This window comes from Tiliqua scincoides, chromosome 9, assembly GCF_035046505.1.
Source record: "Tiliqua scincoides isolate rTilSci1 chromosome 9, rTilSci1.hap2, whole genome shotgun sequence".
Classification (NCBI taxonomy): Eukaryota; Metazoa; Chordata; class Lepidosauria; order Squamata; family Scincidae; genus Tiliqua; species Tiliqua scincoides.
In genome coordinates, this window is record NC_089829.1 from 40918008 (window position 1) to 40940510 (window position 22503).

At 45.8% G+C, this 22503-nt stretch overlaps 1 pseudogene; it reads right to left on the bottom strand.

Moving 5' to 3' along the window:
- Positions 1–12036: 12036 nt before the first annotated feature.
- Positions 12037–12156, bottom strand: LOC136660935 (5S ribosomal RNA; annotated as a pseudogene).
- Between the last annotated feature and the right edge of the window lie 10347 nt (positions 12157–22503).

Below are 22503 nucleotides of genomic sequence, written 5' to 3' on the forward strand. Positions count from 1 at the left end.
CATAGAGAATGCTCTGCTCTTCTTCCCTTATCCCACAAAATTGGGAGAGGGTAGATGTCAATGAAAGTTCATACCCATTTGCTGATAGGGAGAGTAAGAGGAGTTGCTGCTCACTGAAGAGGGCAGAGCCCAACAAGCTGTGGGGAGGAGTGGAGAGCATTGTCCCAGGTTTCTTATATAACCCTCCCATCAACTATTTATATGCCTGGAGCAAGGTTAGGAGGTGGGTGATCCGCAGTCTGCTCACTGTTTGCAATGGAAAACAGGTCAATGTGGGTTACATCCATGGCAGGCTGGATAGAGACAGTGGCAGATGGGGTGAAAGCCGTCTCCCACAATCCGCTGCTGATGCCACCCACGTCACCTCGTGTACTGGAAGGGCCATGTCTGGGGCAGAACTAGAATCAATGGGTTGAAACTACAGGGACGTAGATTTGGGGTAGGCATGAGGAAGACGTTGCAAGAGCTGCTTGACACTGGAACAGTCTGCCTTGTGCTGTTGCTCTCCCTGAGCAGAGGGCTGAACTCAATGACCCCCAAGATCCCTTCCACTTCTATCAGCCCAATTCTATCCAGAGCTTGTGCAGTGGGGCCACACGGCCCACACTGTATCCAGCACTGGGATGGAGCAGGCTGGAGGTCTCCTCAGAGCAATGGGATATTTGTTCCCCTACCCATGTCTAGCCGCATACAGCCGAATGGGTTGACTTGGAACTATGCAAGCATGTAGGGCTTCCGGGCCTGGGAAGGGGGTTAGGATATGCCAAAGTTCTCCTCCGCTGATGCCGTCTCCCTCCCAGCCCTGAATCGCCCCCTTTCCACCATCCCCCTATACTGTTACAACCCTCCCCACCCTCCATGTGGCACACAACTTACATGCACAAGTGGCCGTTCTTCAGAATCCGCCATGGTCGGATGACGCAGGCCTTTCTGCTCACACTCCTTACTGCAAAATTGTCATAAAGTGCTCTGCTCACACTCCTTACTGCAAAATTGTCATAAAGTGCTTTATGGTGCTTTTGAAATGAATAGCAACAGCTAGGATTAGGATTGTACTGTACAGTGGCATCATAGGGTTTGTGTTACCTGGTGCAAGAGGCCAACACATCACCCCTATTATGCAGTGGGCAGGGCAACACTTTCAGCAGTAGGTTCGTCCTATCCCCACTTTTTTTGCCTATAACTTTTGATAGAATAGAGATAATTCAATGTGGTTTGTTTCATTGAGTTCTGCATGAAATTACACATTGATTGATACATAACTTGATGATTCATTCAAAAATACCAAGATTTTAAACAATTTGGCCAGTAATTATGTCACCCCCTTCCTGTGCATGTCACCGGTGAGGCCCCCCCCACACACACACGCTTCTAGTGACGCCACTGGCACCATAACATTTCTATGATTTAGAAAGCTTTCATTGTTTAGTTAGGCTGCAATCCCATGTTAACATACTGGGGAGGAAGTTCCAATGAACTCAATGGGGCTTGATTCTGAGTAGACAAACATACAATTACAGTGTCAGAGGTAGAGCTCAACAATGTTCGTACTTGTGGTTCCCCAAACCTGGAAACTCTCAAGCCCCAACCCACAGCAAGAGATTCTTCTTGCCAAACACATTGCTAATTCAGTACTGAACTGCAAAATATAAGCCAAAAGGCATTCAAGGTAATTGAGACCCTTGATGTGGGACCAGGTGTGTGAAGATATTCCAACTAATTATTCAATCATAAAACAATAACTAGTACAGTCAACCCTCTTGCTGATTTTTGAATGCTTATTAATTGAGGCACCTGTTATCGTGTAACAATTTCCTTAAAATACTTACAAAGCAATGCATGAGATGTAAATTTACAATGGATATGATTATCTCTTGATACAACCACTCTAGGTGCTCAAAATGATTAGAAAAGCATTGTTATTTTCACTGTTGTATAGATTCTGTTCTTGCAAGTATGCTTATATAATGATAGCTTAAAATCACCAAGAGACCTCCAAGCCATTGGATTACATTTCATTATACCTACCTGTCCCCTTTTGAATAGATGCTGTACATTTTAGGTCAAATGATCCACATCTATAAAGTGGGACAGATTGTAAATCAAGGGGTTATGGAAAAAAAAAAATCATTTTAAAAAACAGAATTTCAACAATTAAAACTGCAATCCTAGCCATACTTTCCTGAGAGTAAGCCCCATTGAACAAAATAGGACTTACTTCTGAGTAGACCTGGTTAGGATTGTACCCTAAGTCAATTAGGAAATTGATTTCAGGTTTTAAGAGGATTCATGGAAAATTGGGAGGGGGGGGTGAATTCCTGAAAGTGAATTTCCAAAACAGAAAGACAAGTCCCAAAGCAAAACCAGAATTTCATGAAGACAAATTATAAGACAATTATAGTAGACAAATTATAGTCCTAGGAATGCCATGTGAAACCACTGGTATGTTATTTTAGATTCTTATGCTCAGGCTCTGTGCTAATGCACTCAGATAAACTAATTTAAGAACATATGACAAGCTGTGCTGGATCAGGCCAAGGGCCCATCTAGTTCAGGAAGCCCACTAGGTGCCTCAGGGCGTAGTCAAGACAATATGACACCTGTGTCTTCTTGCTACTCCTTTGCAGAGACAGGCTACCTCTAAAACCCAAAGGATGCTTATAGTCAACGTGTCTTATGACCTGTGGTGGAACTTTCCTCCACAAATATGCCCAACCCCCTTCTGAGTCAGGTACCATCACAACATCATGTGGCAAGGAGTTTCAAAGATTAATTATGCCCTGGGTAAATCAATATCTCTTTTGTCTGTTCTAATATGATCAATTAGATCTGATTTGTGTGATCTAATTTTATCTGAGTAAGGAGTAGCCAACATTCAGGACTGGGCTCCAAGAATGTAATGAACACTGATATTGCTATGGAAAGAGGCCACCCCATAAAGTTCTATTGTACAAAACAAAAATTGTAGGTAGCTAAGTTAGGACCCAATCCTATCCAGCTTTCCAGCACTGGTGCAGATGCAATGCAGCCCTAAGATAAGGGACCAAATGGTGACTGCTCTGGATGCAGTGCATAGCGCATAGCTGTGCCAGCACTGGGAAATTGGATAGTACTGGGCCTTTAGTCCATTAGCAACAAAAGAAGGTGTCGTAATCTTGGAATACATATGAAGACACAATGGCCCAAATCCTAACCCACTTTCCAGCACTGGCATAGCTGTGCCAATGAGGCGTGTGCTGCATCCTGCAGTTGGGGGGCACTCACAGAGGCCACCTCAAAGTAGCCGGCCCAGGAGGGTCGCAAACATGCTGTAAAGCTGCATGCAGCCTGTATTGGAATCGCAGAAGATATTGCAAGGAGATTGGATGTGGTGTCAGCAGTATGTCCTTGCTCCGGTGAATCTGGGGAACAAAGGGTTAAGGGCTGGGCTTTCAGCAAAGGGTGTACTGCACAGCTGCAGCCACTAGAGGCAGAGGTCTTCAGTGTTGTAAGCAACACCTGGAGAAGGGAGAATTTTGGGGTTGAGAGTTGGAGAGAGAGAGTGAGTGAGTGAGTGAGTGGAGGAGGAGGAGGGGGGGGAGAGGAGCTGGCTAAATGGACTGACCTTTTTGGGTAACTGACCTACCGGTCTGTTAACTCATGGACTGACTTGTGGCTCTGCTTATTAGACTGACTCTCTGGCTGATGACTTACTGGACTTTTGGACTGATTAACTGGCAACTTGATCAATGGACTGGCAGACAAACAATGCACTGATGGACTAATTGGAGACTGCTGAGTGATGGGGAGCTGAGGTGGTGCTGCTGTACCTGAAAGGTCTGCTGCTTGGAGAACTGGGAGGAGGGACCCTGCAGACTTACAGGCAAGCCACCTACTGGTGTCCTTCCTGCTGGTGCTGGGGTATAGCAGTAGGTGTTAGCTGTGCTTGAACTGGGGAATTGGTTAACTTGAAGTGAGTGTAAGTTTTCTAGGCCAAGGCTAGAACAGGAATCTGGCAAAACACAGCCTCTGCACCGACCTGGGGAGGGAAGGTTGTGTTGGCTGAGCTTGGCAGATGCAGGGGGTCTGGGAAGGGACATTCCAGGGGGTAAGTGGGAGGTGGGGAGTGGGAGGTGGGGCTGGGACCTGGCAGTTATGCCAGATCCCAACCCTGTTTCCTGAGAAGCACGGAGTAGCTTCAAGCTGCTCTGTTTTCCTCTGACTTGTACCACCTCCTGAGGTGGTGCAAGTCTGAGGAGGCCCATCGGGGTGTGGTGGCTTACCTGGGGGTAAGGGGAAGAGTTTCCCCTTGCCTCTGGCTGAGCCACTTCTGGTCCCAATCTTGCACTGGATACCACGCAGGCCTCCTGGTCTACCTGTTCCAGCACAAGATAGGATTGTGCTGTGAGTTGTTTTGCTTTAAGCAAAAAAGGACATTGAAGTGGCAAGGTATGATCTCAAACTCCCCAAATCTGCCTGGTGTAAAAGTCCTAAAATTGAGGAATTAAGCAAACTGTATTGATTGATTGTTTAGGCTTCAGGGTGAACCTCTCAGGATTCTGTAAAGAAGAAGAGAGGACAGTAATGGCTTCTCTCCCACTTTTAGAATATAGGGTCCATCCATTATTGCGTTCCATCCCTTCTGGTGGTTGAAACCTACAGACCCCTTATCAGGCGGAGAAGTAAAAGAGAAACAGGATCACAAGCATGGAGATCAATTTAAGGTGATGTGCTAGGCAGAGAGTCAATGAATGGTGGAATGGAAGCATTACCTATTGGTTGGATGCTAGTTAAGCCTCAAGAAGTGATCTTCAGCTAGTAGATAATCATTTCCTCCCGTTTCAAAGCCCCTCTTGCTACATGTGCTATTGCGGCTATTCCTCCCTGTAGCCATCTTAGTTGACTTAATAATTACACAGCATTTTCCAGGCAATCCATTTTCTGCCCATGCTGTTCTAAGGGGGCATGCTGCAAATTGGACGCAATTGCAATACCAGTTGGAAAACCTTTGATTACCTTCACAACATTCCCTTCTCCAGCAGCTAAAAAACAGTATCTAAGGTCATTTGTTAACTTGATGAAGCCAGTTGTTGTTGTCATTTTATCCCAGGGTTGGTAATTAGGAAACGGTGTGATAGGTTTTTTTTTTGGTCAGGTAAGAAAAAAAAACGCAAATCAAATGCTTCTAGCCATTTATTCTTCCTCTAGCTGGGCAAAGTGCTTCTTATACAGAAGCGGGAAAGTGTTCCGCTTTCTAAAATCACTCTTTGTCTTAAAAGTGCCCAACGGAGGTATGAATATGGAAGAATAACAGCATGGGCAGGATTAAGCATACCATTCCAGCAGCTTCAAGAGCAGCCGTAATGCCTTAACAGAATGCGCAAAAATAAATGAAATGGCACAGTGATTATGCTGATTACAGCACTCCCAAATATGTGAGGATCCATCCTCGCTTCGGCAGGGATGTAATTGTGCTTTGAAAATGGCCACATGCTGAGCTCCTGCATTCCTCTGTTGCCTTCCTCCCGTTAATTTATTCCTGTTAACGTGGGGCCCAATCTCTTTGACTGTTGAATACCGTCTTCCATGTTCCAGTGGAAGCAAGCTCGGAGCATGCGAGGCCTGGTTTCTTATGTGCCTGTATACACCTAAGATGCTTGTATACATGGGCGAGATACATCATGAGTTGCTTTTGAGTCTGCAATAAGGTGCAGGCAATGACTATTTTTTTGCAAGGGCCTTCTCAAAAGGTGTGTTGCCTACAGCAGCAGCAGACCTAGTGCTTTGTGAACAGGGTAAATGTTCTGGGTGCTGAGTCCGCGTGCCTTTAGGACTGTATAGGAAGTCTCATTGAAGCTCCCAATGTGGTCAGTAACTGTGCTTCCGGTTTCCCGGAAGCATGGCTTAAGACCATGGAGAAGCCTTAGGAGGCTTCTCCAGCTGGTCCTGGAGCTGTGTGAGGCTCTGTATCACTCCAGGTGAGTGGTGAGTGGGCTTCGCTGGGGGGGGCGGTGGCATCGTGGACCTTTGCCCAGGGCGTGAGGCTGGAGGGTTTGCCACTGACCTACAGTTCTCTGAAACCTCTCTTACAAATTATAGGTGGGAGGGGAAAATATTGTCTTTAGGCTCATACTTGGTGTGTGTGTATATATATCTTACCATTGTTTACTGACTCAGATCATGGGAGTCCAACTACTCTGGTTTTGCCAAGAGTGACCAGGAGAAGATCCCCAGCGGATTGTGTCATTTTCAGTAAAGTAGTGTGTGTGTGTGGGGGGGGGGGGGAGTTAAATGGTAAGTACTGCAGGCCACTTACACATGATGTGTGACCCTTCCCATTTGCCACCAGAGTCATTCTCGTAGTGACAACCATGCACAGGAGGCACCCTTTCGTTCAGCAAGCACCTGCACAATGCCATTGCTGCCTGGAATAGTTCCAGTGGTGGGTGGGAGGTGACACTTACACAACATGTTGTAGCACCTGCAGTCCTTGCTTTGCCACCCTCTAGCTACACTACTAGTCATTTTGTTGGTTTTATTTGTTCTCCTTTGTTGGGGTTCTTGTTTCATGTCTTCTGCTTCAATGGAAACTGCTCGGTAAACATGTTTAGTTTTGAAAAGTGGTCGGAAAATAATGTCCGTCAATCAGTCAGTGTGGAGAAAGAGTAGCCGCAGTCTGTCAGAAGGCTGAACGGATCTAGCAAGGGCCCATTTCATCCTTCTTCAGCACTTTTTCCCCTGAAAAGAAAATATATCATTAAAATGCCCCACACACTTTCACCACCTGCAAACTGGGAAGTGAAATGGAGAGGGAGTGGGTATTTAGTTGGATGTATCCAAAAACTGAGAAGATTTCTGAGAAGGGGTCCAGTGAGGTCCCAAGACTGCCAAGTTTTAAAATACTTTATACACAGGAAATAAATATCCGGTAGCAAGGGGAGTCTGGCGATAAAGGGGTTGGGACAGTGACAGGTACAACCCAAAACCACCTGGTCCCCAAGACAGTGTGCCATTAGCTGCTCCTCCTCACTTACCTGGTCAAAGTGCCAGTCTTTCCCATTCCTTGGATTAGAAATGGAATAAGGCGATGGCCAGATATTAACCTTTTGCCACTTGACTCTCTGATAAAACAGCTGAAAAGGCAGGGATATTTGGGGGAAAGCAGCAACCCAATTCCCAACATGGAACCATTGTAACATCCGAAGGTCGCCAGTTCAAGGCCACCGGCACCGTGCGACCTTGAAGCAGCTGACAAGCTGAGCCGAGCTATTCCATCTGCTCTGAGCGTGGGAGGATGGAGGCCAGAATGTGCGACCAGATCAAGAAAGAAACATCTGAATGTTGTGGCTTCTTGAAAGATAGAAACCTTCTTTCAAATTGTAAAAATCCTACGGGGATTTAAATTGCCTTCCTATGTAAACCGCCTTGAATAACGTCTAAGGAGAAATCTGAGGACCAAAAAAGGCGGTATAGAAATACCTGTGTTGTTGTTTCCACGGGCCTAAGAAAAGAAAACAAAAAAACCCTTTCTTTTTAGTTGCCAAGAATGTTTGAACAAATTTAGGATATTTTTGGGATGGTTGGCAACCTTCAGTCTCGAAAGACTATGGTATAAGCCTACAGCACCTGGTATTCCCAAGCGGTCTCCCATCCAAGTACTAACCAGGCCTGACCCTGCTTAGCTTCCGAGATCAGACAAGATCAGGCTGGGATGCTGACACAATATGCGAGTCATAGCTTGTGCCCATCTAGACTTGTCTTGAAAAAATGTCAGGTCCTTTGAGTCACGAGTCTGAGTCACTTCAAGTCATGAGTCGTGAGTCCTTGAGCAAAAATGCACAGAAAAAAGGAAGGTGGTGGTGGAGTGTGTAAGTAAGCAAGAACTCTCTCTCTCTCTCTCTCTCTCTCACACACACACACACACACACACACACAGGGAGCCATTTTGAGTCTAGACACTTTTTTCAAGTCATTGGCCCTGAGTTGTGACACAAGTTGGGGGTCAGTGATGTCCCCAACTTCAGTCATCAAAAACAGGCAGGTCAACCAGCTTTGAGTGCCCACCCCTGACAGGAAGTCCTGGAGAATACCTAAAGTAGCACTTCTTTCCCCTTTTTCCTGAAAGTTTAAAACTTGTGAACTTCAATGATTACTTATAAACCTCCATCCTTGTCATAGGTAGTCCCTTGTGAGATACAATTCTATTGGGATGGGGAGATTAGGCTAGGGATGTCAACCTAATCTACCAACCCCTATAGTTGTGTCCTAGTTACATATTTTCTTATGGTTTTATCACACTCCTTATTTATTTTATCACACCAATTATTTTTATTCTGTCGTCCAAGGGTCTGAGTGCTCACGTCCCCCTTCTCCTTTCATCATCCCAACGACCCCATGAGAAGTGAGGAAGGATTGGATGAGAGAGAGTCATTGGCCCAACACCCCACAGTGAGATTCATGTTTGAGTAGCTTTCCGAACATATGTCTCACTAGACCTACCCCAGCATCCTAGTCAATACACCATGCCAGTCTGCAGTGTGTAAACTTGTCATCTATGGGTTTAAACTATGATGATTTTTCCCTAAGGAACAATGGAAAGGTCGTTTTATGATGGTATTGGGAATTTTTTCCCCCCTAAAACTTTCTATCTCCATCTCTGAGTGATAAACCCCAGGATTTCTGACAGGTAAGCCAGGGCAGTTAAACTGTTGTAGGTATGCAGTGTCAACATGCCCTTTCTATGTGTATACTCTGTGGGGAAAAAAAATGTCCCTATTGTTCTTGGGATGCTTCTTTAATAGGAGAAAGTTTCCATCGATGTCAGACAGCACTTTAAAAAATGATGCCTTTCCCAGCTGGAGGCTGTGTGTTGCTGACAAAGACATTGATACATGAAGGCAATTGTCTTAGTCTGCAGTTAATTACAATATTGCAATTAGCAGTTGCAAGTGCAGGTGGCTAAGGGTCATTGTCCGTCATCCTGACTCTGATAGGCCATGAAAGGGTCTACAGAAAGGAGGAGGGAAGTTGGCACAAAGTCACTTTGTAATGAAGCTTTCATGGGCCACGGGGATGATGAAGGCATTTGCTCGCCCGTCCTCTCTTTCTTGCAGACAGGTTTAAGGCTAAAGGCAAGATCTTTGGGATGGCCACCAGTCTCTCACCAGTCTCTCATTATAATGAATTTTCCCCTCTCCAGTTTCAGGAGCTCTGTGATAAGTAAGGGGACTGTTATGGCCATAAGGGGTTCATAGGTTTGCAGAAGAAGAATTGATGCATTCCGACAAACTTGTTGGAGATCAAAAAGGGGTTTCTGGAAGCAACAGAAAACCCACATGAAATATTAGGGACGTTACCCAAAGAAGACAATTTTTTCTTGATTAATTGTATATGTCTTAGATCAGGGGTGTCCAAACTTTCTGGCAGGAGGGCCACATCATCTCTCTGACACTGTGTCAGGGGCTGGAGAAAAAAAGAGTTAATTTACCTTTCAAATTTGAATAAATTTACATAAATGAATATATTAGCGATGGAATTTATATGACCGCATGATGGTCTTGCAATAGCTCAAGGCTTGTGAAAGGCCTTGCACAAAGCAAGCCGGCCTTTCCTTTGCTGCCACTGCTGCACCACAAATGTGAAACAGCAAGCAGTGGAGGGAGCCCTTGCTACTCAGCTCACCTGAGAGGTCGAACAGTTGGCCGTCACATTGAGAGCAGTTGCGTCGGGCCAGCACGGGCTCCAGCAAGTCTCCGTAGGGCCAGAGCTCATTGGAGATTGCGGGCTCTCAGAGGGCCGGATTGGGAGTCCTTGAGGGCCGCAAGTGGCCCCAGGGCTGGGGTTTGGGCACCCCTGTCTTAGATGATGAGCTGGTTCATTTGAATTTATTAGCTCTGCCTGCATTTGCAGGTTCAAAAAAGAAAAAAAAAATAGTTCAATGAGATGACTGTGTGTGCATTTATTTCATTGATTTAATATACCACCATTTTAAGATAAAAATCCTCCCCCAGTGATTCATATGTATGGAAGTTGGAATAATCTTAGAAGTTTGATTTCCATTCTGTCACTCAGGAGAAATTGCATTGATACAGAGGCACTTTTTGAATATGCAAAGTTCCGGTATAGTGCTGAGTGGACAAATGTTTCATATGCTGTATCTTGAGCCTGTATTTACAATAACCCTGTAATGTAACTATTATCATCCCGAGTGGTATAGCTAGAGGGGGTGCAAAGCACTAAAGTTTAGCAGAGAGCCTCACTGCAGTGTACAACTGGTTCCTCTTCTTTGGAGCCAGGCACATACCTCCGTTTTGCTACCAGAATGGCTCTGAGGCAGACGGGCCACTTGTACACCATGGTGAGGCTCCCTACAAAACTTAGTGCTTTGCACCCACTCTAGCTATGCCACTGTTCATTGCTAGATTGCAGCAGAGGCTGAGAAGGAGCAGTTTGCCTAAGTCTTCCTGATAAGTTGGTGGCGAAGGTGAGATTCAAATTGGGAATGCTGTGCTTTTCAGTTAAGCCTTGGGCAGCCCAATCCACCGGAACGCCCCACACAACGACGCAGCAGCAGTATGGCACCTGCTGTATGCCATGGCATGTTGAGGCTTCTGTGAGATAAGGGGATATTTCTTCCCATGCCCCAGGGTAAGCCCCAGCTTTTGCGATGGGTCAACTCAGACCTGTGCCAGCAATATCACTGGCACAAGTTCGCATTGGACCATGAAGGCAGATCAGGTCAGAGAAGGGTATTGGGAATCAGCCGGTGCTGCTATTTGGTATTTGTATAGCAGCATCTCCTGGCATCCTAATCCTAACCTGTGCTGGAACAGGCACGCCACAGTGGTCTGTGCTGTATCCTGCACAGATTAGATGCAGGCTGGGCATTACCTCATTGTAAGAGGATATTTTCCTCTTGCCCCAGTCTGCCCTATGGGGCTGCTAAGACTTGTGCCAGTTATTTAGAGGGGCCATGGATGGAGGTTAGGATTTGGCCTGTGCCACCACGGCCAAATGCACTCCCCTCCCAGACCTGATCCGTCTACCATTCCGCGAACATGTGCAAACATGACACTAAGGAACTCTCACAGGGGGCTGTGCTGGCTTGGAGCACTGTTTGGATTGCAGTCTGAGATCCTTAGAGAAACAAATGGTTGGCAACCTTCAGTCTCGAAAGACTATGGTATAAGCCTACAGCATCCGGTATTCCCAGGCAGTCTCCCATCCAAGTAGTAACCAGGCCTGACCCTGCTTAGCTTCCGAGATCATGGTATAAGCCTACAGCACCCGGTATTCCCAGGCGGTCTCCCATCCAAGTACTAACCAGGCCTGACCCTGCTTAGCTTCCAAGATCATGGTATAAGCCTACAGCACCCGGTATTCCCAGGCGGTCTCCCATCCAAGTACTAACCAGGCCTGACCCTGCTTAGCTTCCGAGATCATGGTATAAGCCTACAGCACCCGGTATTCCCAGGCAGTCTCCCATCCAAGTACTAACCAGGCCTGACCCTGCTTAGCTTCCGAGATCATGGTATAAGCCTACAGCACCCGGTATTCCCAGGTGGTCTCCCATCCAAGTACTAACCAGGCCTGACCCTGCTTAGCTTCCGAGATCATGGTATAAGCCTACAGCACCCGGTATTCCCAGGCAGTCTCCCATCCAAGTACTAACCAGGCCTGACCCTGCTTAGCTTCTGAGATCATGGTATAAGCCTACAGCACCCGGTATTCCCAGGCGGTCTCCCATCCAAGTACTAACCAGGCCTGACCCTGCTTAGCTTCCGAGATCATGGTATAAACCTACAGCACCCGGTATTCCCAAGTGGTCTCCCATCCAAGTACTAACCAGGCCTGACGCTGCTTAGCTTCCGAGATCATGGTATAAGCCTACAGCACCCGGTATTCCCAGGCGGTCTCCCATCCAAGCACTAACCAGGCCTGACCCTGCTTAGCTTCCGAGATCATGGTATAAGCCTACAGCACCCGGTATCCCCAAGCGGTCTCCCATCCAAGTACTAACCAGGCCTGACCCTGCTTAGCTTCCGAGATCATGGTATAAGCCTACAGCACCAGATATTCCCAGGCGGTCTCCCATCCAAGTACTAACCAGGCCTGACCCTGCTTAGCTTCCGAGATCAGACAAGTTCAGGTATCTGCAGGGCAGGGAAAGTTGTAATTGCCCAACGTTAAGACAAGTTCAAGAGAAGCTCCAAGGGCAATTTGAGCCTCATGTACACAAACACCCCAAGGGAGACAGTTTCCTTCTGTCAACAACTGGACACACACCTCTTGGTGGGAGGGGTTCTTTCTACTTATTCCCCGCCCCCCACCAAGCTTGCTGCCACGTTGTACTGTTTCTCTGAATCAATTTGGAACTTCATTTCTGAATATTTACCGACAGCGCCTAGAAAAGGGGATTAAAGTTCAGCGTGCCCTGAAAAGTGTTTGCCCAAATCAGTACAAACCGCACACTTAATTATTGTGTACTCAGAGGCTGATAATCATAGGAGATCAAATATACAGCCTGGCTGATTCCAAAAGTCTTTTTTTTTTTTTAATAGGGTGCTGTTAAATTATAGAGCTAAACATTATTAGATATATTTATTCATGAAAGCTAATTTGATATATTACAAAATAAGCCAATACATGGTGTAACCTCTTGCAGTCTAATTTCCATGGATGAGCTCTTGCATATTTAATATCCTTTGAGGATATATTTTAACCTACTCTAATTACTGCTTTCCTCCTATTTTGCATTCAAGAAGACATAGACATTTAGGCTAAAATAATTTAATAATGTTATTACTGTACATATGAAGCTTATTAAACTGGAGGCTTTTTTTTTAAAACATGTGCAGCAAATATTAGAAACTCCGCTTGTTTCCACATGCATGTGAACATAGAGCTAGCCCAGTGTACCGGTTAAGGATGTACTCCCTAGGCATGTTTACTCATGAAGAAGTTCCATGGAGTCTCAAGGACTTACTTCTGATGCAGATCATTGTATAGATTTCCTTAATGTGTTTCTTTCCTGCTTCTCTCGCTTTCAAGACAAGCAAAGGTGACTTGTAGCTGCAACTGAACAACACAAGGCAAAATTGAATTCAACAGAAAGGAATAAGCACTAAAACAAGTTACAGCCCAATCCTAAACTTCCTAGAGCTGCAGGTTACAGTGGTGTTGAAATGGGCACTGCTTGATCTTGTGGGGCCAGGGAAACCACTGGAGATCTCTCCTCGGGAGGGGACATTAGTTCCCTTACACCAAGTAAAGTCCCAACCTCTACAATAGAGGCCCCAGCCTCTGCTTCAAAGCCCAACACAGGAGCTAGGATGTTGCAGAGAAGGCTTCTGCTTGCCCCCCCACCTGGGACGGTCCCTCCTCAAGGGCCGCCCTCCCCTGCCCCTACCTACAGCTGGGCAGTGACCTTCTCTCCACCGGCAGCTGGGGTTCCTGCAGCAGCAGTGACAGGATGGTTCAGGCCTCCTCACCAGCGCCACTTACTCAGGAGCCACAAACATAATTCATGGCACATTTGTGACACCAGCGTTATGAGTGTTCTGCTGGTGCAGAGGTCCATAGGATTGGGCCCTTAAATGGCAGCATAAGACTATATCAAAATCTTCAGCTGGAAAATACATCCACCCCCACCAAACACTGCACCATCCAAAACCTGAACAGAATGTTGGGTTTTGGCAGATCTCCTGAAGGAGGATAGGGTTCACCTTGTCATCTATTCCATGGGGATGGTGCCACCATTGAGAAGGCCCTTGCTTCTATTGGATTGCTGAAGGCAAGGGTATGCAGTGCAATGCTTGAGATGATGACTGAAGCATACAGGGATGCATATAGGGAAATAGATGGTCTTTAAGGTATCCATGTCCCAGTCCATTTAGGGACCAAGTGTTCTTTAGTACCTCGGACCCAGATAGTGTAGGATTTTGCAGGTCAAAATCAGTACCAGGCATGGTCCACTAATACAGATCAGTGAAGCGATTGCCTCTTTCAGTAAATTGTCAGGGGACAGTGGGGTGAGCTCCACACACCCCCTGCACCGACCCAGCATCTCTGTCGAGCTTGTCACCTGGTCTCCAGTCAGTTGACTTGCCACCTTACCACTGAAACATTCAGCACTGCCCAGAGGGAGTGAGCAGAAGTACGTGGAAGTGGGAGATGCCCTAGTCCAATAGTTCCCAAATTTTTGAGTGAATAGACTTTACCAGTCACTCGAACGCTTTAAAAAAAATCCTTTTTACTATGGTGTGGGGACCGTTTATTGAGGTCCATATTGATCAGATTGGGGACATTCTAGTGGCATTGCATTCCCCTTCACCTGGCCTTTGACAAGAGCCAAGGTGCATTTGCCTGCTTGTGAGTAAATGAACAATTTTGCTTTCCATAGGGCTCAGGACATTTTCCTTGTTAGCTTGAAGGGAGCGGGACTTCCTTCTCTAGAGTTTGTTGGGGCCTGCATTCATTGGATCGGGACCATTCTGGTGGCGTTGTTGCATTCCCCTTGACCTGCTTTTGTTGTGAATTAAGGCATATTCACTTACTCATGAGTCAGCCCACAAATGCTGCTCCATTTTGGTTTTTCCTTAAGGCTCAATACATTTTCCTTCTCGTCTGTCAGGTTATCAGTTCTGTGACCCACCAAAAATCAGGTTACAACCCACTGGTGTGCCACAACCCATAGTTTGAGAACTGTTGCTCTAGCCCAGGGATGTCAAACTCATTTCATACACCAGACCAATGTTCACATTCATGGTGCCTGTTGAGGTCTGGAAATAATGTCGTTAAGCAGATGATGGCCAGAAATAAGTACTTTGGTCTCACATAGAAAGTTGCAAATTACAGAAGAGAAAATCTAGAGAAAATGGCCCAATCTAGTTCATATTTTCAAGATATGAGAGAGCCCAATTATAATGGGGGTCAGATAAATGGCTTCTGGGGGCCACATTTGACCCACAGGTCTTATGTTTGACATCCCTCTTATGTTTGACATATGGGGTTAGAGTTGCCATCATGATCAACTTAAACTGGGCACGGAAACACACTGATAACCAAGTTAGTGTTCAGGTATAATGCTATCGGCCCCTCAAACAAAACCCCACTTATGGGTCTAAAATTTCATGGCTGTTCTTTTTCTTTCAAAAAAGAAAGAAGTCCTCCTTATATACCCAGGAAAAATAACAACATGATCTCGGTGAGGTTGTCAAAGTAACAGTTCCCGAGGGGGAATTTTGTTCCCCTCTCTCATTTGTCTGGCCACGTGTAGAGGCTTTTGACCCAATTTAGCATAGATAAATGACCCATGATGTGAAATTCCCCAACAGTTTAATAATGCATTTAACTCAAAGTGACACTTGCTTGCAGCAGTTTCAAGGCTATAGATGTCTCTTTAAAATGATGTATGACATGCAGGAAAGCTTCCTTGATAGAACCCCAAGTCTCGGGGGAGGGAGGTACGAGAAAATCCTTTCCTGAGCGGCAAGTCGCAAATTCATATTTTGCAAGTCGTTATTTAATTTTGTATGGATTTTTTCCCCCCTCCTGTCATTGATAGCAACAACGATTAGTTTAGCCATCATGTAACTCATGGTAAGCTTTATATGAATTATTTTCCCCTCTCTGGCTCTGTAATAGATTTTAAATGGATTATTGATTTTTATTCTTTCATTGCAGATCAAAAATCTAAAGCCTTGTCTTATTTCTTAAAATGTTTTCATAATCCAGGTAAGTTAACCTAGTGGTATTGCTTCGTATAAGTTTGGCAGTGGGACACAAAACTCTTTTCCAACTCTGTGAATAGTATTCTTTCTGTAAAATTTAAGGAACAGAAGAACAGCCCCACTGGATCAGGCCATAGGCCCATCTAGTCCAGCTTCCTGTATCTCACAGCGGCCCACCAAATGCCCCAGGGAGCACACCAGATAACAAGAGACCTCATCCTGGTGCCCTCCCTTGCATCTGGCATTCTGACATAACCCATTTCTAAAATCAGGAGGTTGCACATACACATCATGGCTTGTACCCCGTAATGGATTTTTCCTCCAGAAACTTGTCCAATCCCCTTTTAAAGTCGTCCAGGCCAGTCGCCATCACCACATCCTGTGGCAAAGAGTTCCACAGACCAACCACATGCTGCGTAAAGAAATATTTTCTTTTGTCTGTTCTAACTCTCCCAACACTCAATTTTAGTGGATGTCCCCTGGTTCTAGTAGAAGGTTCTAGTAGAAGCTAGTCTGGTTCTAGTAGAAGGAGACAACTATCTCCCTCTATGTCCAATTGTTTTATTCTGAGTTAGTGCTTTGGTCCATTTAGGTCCCAATCCTAAGGGCACACCACCAGTGGAGTAGCTAGAGGGGGTGCAAATCACTCAGTTTTACAGGGAATCTCACCGCAGTGTGCAAGTGGCCTCTCCCCCTCCCCTTTGGAGCCATTCTGGCAGAGGGAGCAAAATGGAAGCTTTTTCTCCATTTTGCTCCCCCCCATGACTCCCAAGGGAAGGGGCTGCTTGATGCTGCAGAGAGACTCTGCATTCTCCATTTGGGGGGAATAAAATAAAATAAAATAAACAAAAACCAGGGTTTATGGTTAGCCCATCTCTCTAAACCCCTTTGAGCTTGTGAGAAAGGTGGTATATATAGTGTTATAATAAATAAATAGCATCACCATCTCAACTTGGTGATTTGTTCCACTTTTCAGCCAACCTTTCTTCTTTTTTCATGAAGAAAATTTAAGCAGAAATGCAGGCATTCTTTTCTTTAAAAAAATCAATCTTCCATAGAATATATTTTTAAAAAATCAAAACAAAAACCCACTTCATTCTTCTTAATCTGTTTCTAGAGTTTTCTCCAAAGATCGACGTTTAACTGTTAGCCCCTGGCTCCCTTTGTAACCAAAAGCAAACTGAAAGTCTCCACAAAACTATCCCTCGCCAGTGATTTTTCTAAAGTGCCGTTTGAATTGATTTCAGCTCCTTCAACACTCACAGCTAATGAATATTTAGCATTCAGATAGTTTCAGGTAGTGTGATTAAGACTGATGTGTAATTTCTATTTGCATGATTAAAAATATAATAAAATAACTTCCAAATGGCAAGTTGAGTAACCTTGTATTACTCAGCCTGAAGGAAACTAATCTTGGAAATAAATATTATTCCAGATCTGATTTCGAAAGCCCCTCCCAGGGTGTCAAATGCCTTGCGTGCTGATGGGGGGGAGGGATTGACTCAGGCAAGCTCAGTCAGGAGTGTTTGAAAAAATTAGTGTGTCTGTCAGTAGAAAATGGAACCCACAATCTTTTAAAGCTCCCAAGATAGGGTGCAAATATATGACAAAATGAAGTGTTGATATCTTGTTACAGCACCCATCAGTGCAAAATAGAAAATGTTCCCCTTACCCGTTGAAGCCTCTTTTTTTTTTTTTTTTTTTTTTTTTTTGTCCTTTTTAGTAGGGGGGGAGGCTTCCTTCTGGAGCATTTGTTGACCTCCAGTTCCATCGGATCCGGACAATTCTGTTGTCCTTACATTCCCCTTTGCCTGACCTGACCACCGTCCAAGGCACATCTGCCTACTCGCAAGTAAACGTGACCGTGTGGCTTAGTTTCGCTTTCCACAAGGTTCAATACATTCGCAGCTGGGAGGGAGGGACCTCCTTCTCGGGTGTTTTTGGGGGCTGCATTCATTGGATCAGGACCATTCTGATGCTGTTGGATTCCTCTTGGCCTGCCCTTTCTGACAGACTAAGGCAATTCTGCCTATTCATGAGTAAACGCAGCCACATGGCTTAGTTTCGCTTTTCATAGGGCTCAATACATGTGCAGCTGGGAGGAAGGAACCTCCTTCTTGGATTTTTTTGGGGGCTGCAGTCATTGGATAGGGACCATTCTGGTGTCATTGAAATCCTCTCAGCCTGCCCTTTCCAATGGGCTAAGGCACATATGCCTACTCATGAGTAAACACGTGATATGGCTCAGTTTCACTTTCCATATAGCTCCATACATTTTTTTCTTTCCGGTTTCTTGGCCATAACGTTTGAAGGAAAGGAGCTATTTCACTCTGGTTTTTTGCATTGCATTCCGCTAGACATTTTGCATCCAATGGTATATGGCATGATGGGGTTGTTCCTAAAAACTGCAATTTTAGCGCGTCATCCCCCAGTGCACATCACCCCCCTTGCGCGTCACCTGGTGTGGCCTGCACCCCCTGCACCCCACTAGCGACGCCACTGGGGTATCATAATTGCTTTCCTCATATTTTTTGTTAGCATTAAGAGCCCATGAGTATGAGTATGAGTATTAAGCTCATACTTCTGAGCCTGGAATTCAAGTTTCAGGACATAATCCTACGTACTCTTTCCTGGGAATAAGCTCTAATGACCACCACGGGACCTACTGCTGAGTGGTTAAGCAAAGGATTTTGGTGTGAGTGATATCACTGAAAAAAGAACAGGTAGGCTCCAGTAATATCTGAAAGATATGGAAGTCTCCTCCTTCTCACAAGATAGTGGTTAGAAGGAAAGAAGGAGCTACATTCTAGCTGAGAAGCAACAGGAGACAGAGATGGAAATAGTGACTCTTCATCTCAGCTGCTTCTCCTTTTCCTCTTGGTCCAAGCTTGCAAATGCATTGCATGTCAATAAAAGCACCATGATTCTTCCTTGATAAATCTTATTCAGAATAATGTTTTCAGCCTCTGATAATTTCAGAATTCCTTACCGCATTGATTTCCAATGCAAAAGATTTTTCTTTTAATTAAAAAAAAAAATCATGGTGCTTATGCCTCCTCCCTGATAGAAAATTAGAATTATCAGAGATCATTTTTATGAATGCTAAACTCAAGTGATTGGCTTTATTGTCAAGTCTGCAAAGAACCTCTCGTGCAAAACTCCGAAAGTCCTTCTGCTTGATGGTTGCGGGCAAAAAATGAGAAGGGACAGATAACAGGGAGCAGGGATCAATGGCATAGCTAGAGGGGGTGCAAAGCACCAAATTGTGCAGGGAGCCTCACCGTGGTGTGCTAGTGGCCTGTGTCCCTCCCCTTCGGAGCCATTCCAGGGGGTGGATGCAAAACGGAGGCACACGCCTCCATTTTGTGGCTAAACAGGTAGGAGGGACCACCGAGGTCATCCTGGGGTGCCTCTGTGAGTACACTGCGATCCCCTAAACATCACTTTGGGAACCCTTGCCTTACACAATGGTTCACTGTGCTGAGACTTGGGTAGGATTGCACCCGAACATGCTGTTGGGCAAGAGACATGATCCTAGTCCCTGCCACCAGTTTTGATATTTTTTACGTGTTTTGGCACTTTCTAGCCCCCCCACTTCCATCAGTTAAATGTTCTGCACCCTGAACATTTCAGATCTCATTGCCGGCACTGAACGAGTTGAAGAGGATTCAGCTAAGTGGGCATAGCTTTGATGTCAGAATTTATAAAGCAAACTGAGATTCAGCAAGTATGGAGATCAGATGTCTCTGGGTAAAACCTAATATCAAGCAATTATATATAAGTTTAATTAAACGCCATTCATCCGGCAAGCTCTATTCTAAAAGGACATAACCTAACATTTGTAGCTAGTAAAGTATAAGGATTTTTTTTTTTTTTTAAAAATGACTTTCCCATTTATTTGGCCATAAAGTGCATGCTGTAAAGTAGGAGGAATGTCAGAAGGTATTTCACTATAAGGGACCATCTGCTTTGCCTGGCAGGGTCTTCAGGCCGTTTGGGTGTCTGGAAGCCACTTGCCTCTGGATAGACAGAATTGCTTGCATAAGGTGCATGATGGGGTGACCTTTTCAATTTTGGAATCATTTTATGATTTTTTAAAAAAATGTTCATTTAATGTGCTCATGTATTGCCCTTGTATGAATTCCAGAAACGTTAACAAATGTTACCCCAGCTTGGCCTGAATCATACATTTCCCAATCAGATGTTCTCCCCCCCCCCGCCAATGTAAACCCACCCCTTAGTTCAGTGTTTCTCAAGGTTTGTGCTCTTCCACACCACTTCACATGATCCACCTATTTGAAGTACCACCAGAAGTAACTGGTGATGATATTCTCTCCAGTTACTTCTGGGTTGGGAGGCCAGACACTGCGAGACGCACACCAGTAAGAGCCACAGGGTGGATGGAAGGGCTTTTTCAAGTGCGGAAAAACATGCTATGGAGCTCTGCCCACAGAGCTGAGCCTCCTACCACTGTTTGTTGTGTTATGAGCCTGGTCTGTCTGCCAAGTACCACCATTCACCGCCTCAAGTACTACTGGTGGTACCTGTACCACTGGCTGAGAAACACTGCCTTAATTCTTTAAAGATCACCATAATTATTATTAGTTCCTGTGATATTTTGGGGGGGTTTTGGGTGGGGTTGTAAAAACTCTAGATCTATTCACACATTATGCTATACCCAGGCCAGCAATGTCACCAGGGGATTTGGCAATCGGGGGATTGTGACATCACTTCCTGGTTCTCCCAGGGGACGTGGCCTCTTCCTCTTCGTATTTGGTGTAGACAAATGAGCCCACCAAAAATAGCCCCAGCCATCACTGTGTGTCTGCATGTGCTCCAGTCGCTTCCTGAGTCAGGAAACGGCTACAGCAGGGGTGCCCAAACCCTGGCCCTGGGGCCACTTGCGGCCCTCGAGGCCTCTCAATGTGGCCCTCAAGGAGTCCCCAGTCTCCAATGAGCCTCTGGCCCTCCAGAGATTTGTTGTAGCCCAGACTGGCCCGACACAACAGCTCTCAGTGTGAGGGTGACTGTTTGACCTCTTGTGTGAGCTGTGGGATGAGCTGCTTGTTTCACATCTGCGATGCAGTGGCGGCAGCAAAGGAAAGGCCAACCTTGCTTTGTACAAGGTCTTCTATAGGCCTTGAGCTATTGCAAGACCTTCATTCATTCATACAAGTTCATCTTTAATATATTCATTTATGTAAACGTATGTAAATTTATTCAAATTTTAAATGTAAATTAATTTTCCCCCCCGGCCTCCAACACAATGCCAGAGAGATGATACCTCCTGATTTTAGAAATGGGTTATGTCAGAATGCCAGATGCAAGGGAGGGCACCAGGATGAGGTCTCTTGTTATCTGGTGTGCTCCCTGGGGCATTTGGTGGGCCGCTGTGAGATACAGGAAGCTGGACTAGATGGGCCTGTGGCCTGATCCAGTGGGGCTGTTCTTATGTTCTTAACTACAATTCCCAGGAGGCCCTGCAGGTCTCTTGTTAACTGGTGTGCTCCCTGGGGCATTTGGTGGGCTGCTGTGAGATATAGGAAGCTGGACTAGATGGGCCTATGGCCTGAGCCAGTGGGGCTGTTCTTATGTTCTTAAACTACAATTCCCAGGAGGCCTTGCAGGTCTCTTGTTATCTGGTGTGCTCCCTGGGGCATTTGGTGGGCCGCTGTGAGATACAGGAAGCTGGACTAGATGGGCCTATGGCCTGATCCAGTGGGGCTGTTCTTATGTTCTTAACTACAATTCCCAGGAGGCCCTGCAGGTCTCTTGTTAACTGGTGTGCTCCCTGGGGCATTTGGTGGGCTGCTGTGAGATATAGGAAGCTGGACTAGATGGGCCTATGGCCTGAGCCAGTGGGGCTGTTCTTATGTTCTTAAACTACAATTCCCAGGAGGCCTTGCAGGTCTCTTGTTATCTGGTGTGCTCCCTGGGGCATTTGGTGGGCCGCTGTGAGATACAGGAAGCTGGACTAGATGGGCCTCTGGCCTGATCCAGTGGGGCTGTTCTTATGTTCTTATGTTCTTATGATGTGGCCCCCCTGCTAAAAACTTTGGACACCCCTGGGCTAGAGCATGTGCGCACTTACACTCTGCAGCACCACCTTCTGTCTTTGAATCCAAGGTGGGCTGCCCCCACCCCCCACTTGCTATACCACTGACCCAGGCACAGAATCTGTGCATTCCCCTCCCCCCCCCCGGCTGATTGTCTTGCCTCTGGGACATTGGTTGACCTGTTCCTCTCTCTCTTGCTTTGTGAACGTTTTTGGTTGAAAAGGATTCTGTACATATTGTCATCCCTCTGCTATGGCTCTGCTATGTTGTCTTCGCTAACTTCACCCTCTTCAAGGGAGGGCACCAGGATGAGGTCTCTTGTTATGTGGTGTGCTCCCTGAGGCATTTGGTGGTCCGCTGTGAGATCCAGGAAGCTGGACTAGATGGGCCTATGGCCTGATCCAGTGGGGCTGTTCTTATGTTCTTAGGTAATGGCTCTGCAAGGATTCAGACAGGGTATTTCCCTGCCCTACCTGGAGATGCCACAGTAGATTCAACCTGAGACCTTCCTCATCATGTGCTCTACCACTAAGCAACAGTCATGGACAACAGGCAGAACCAGTCCATCCATGAGGCCAATTGAAACAGTAGCCTCAGGCAGTAGTTTGGCAGGAGAGGCACCCATCTCTAACTGCCTACATCATTTCCACTGCTCTTTCTCCTACTCCATAGATTAGAAAAGGGAGATAGAAGGAAATAGGACATGTGGATAGAGTGCTGAGCTGGAGCATCAGAGA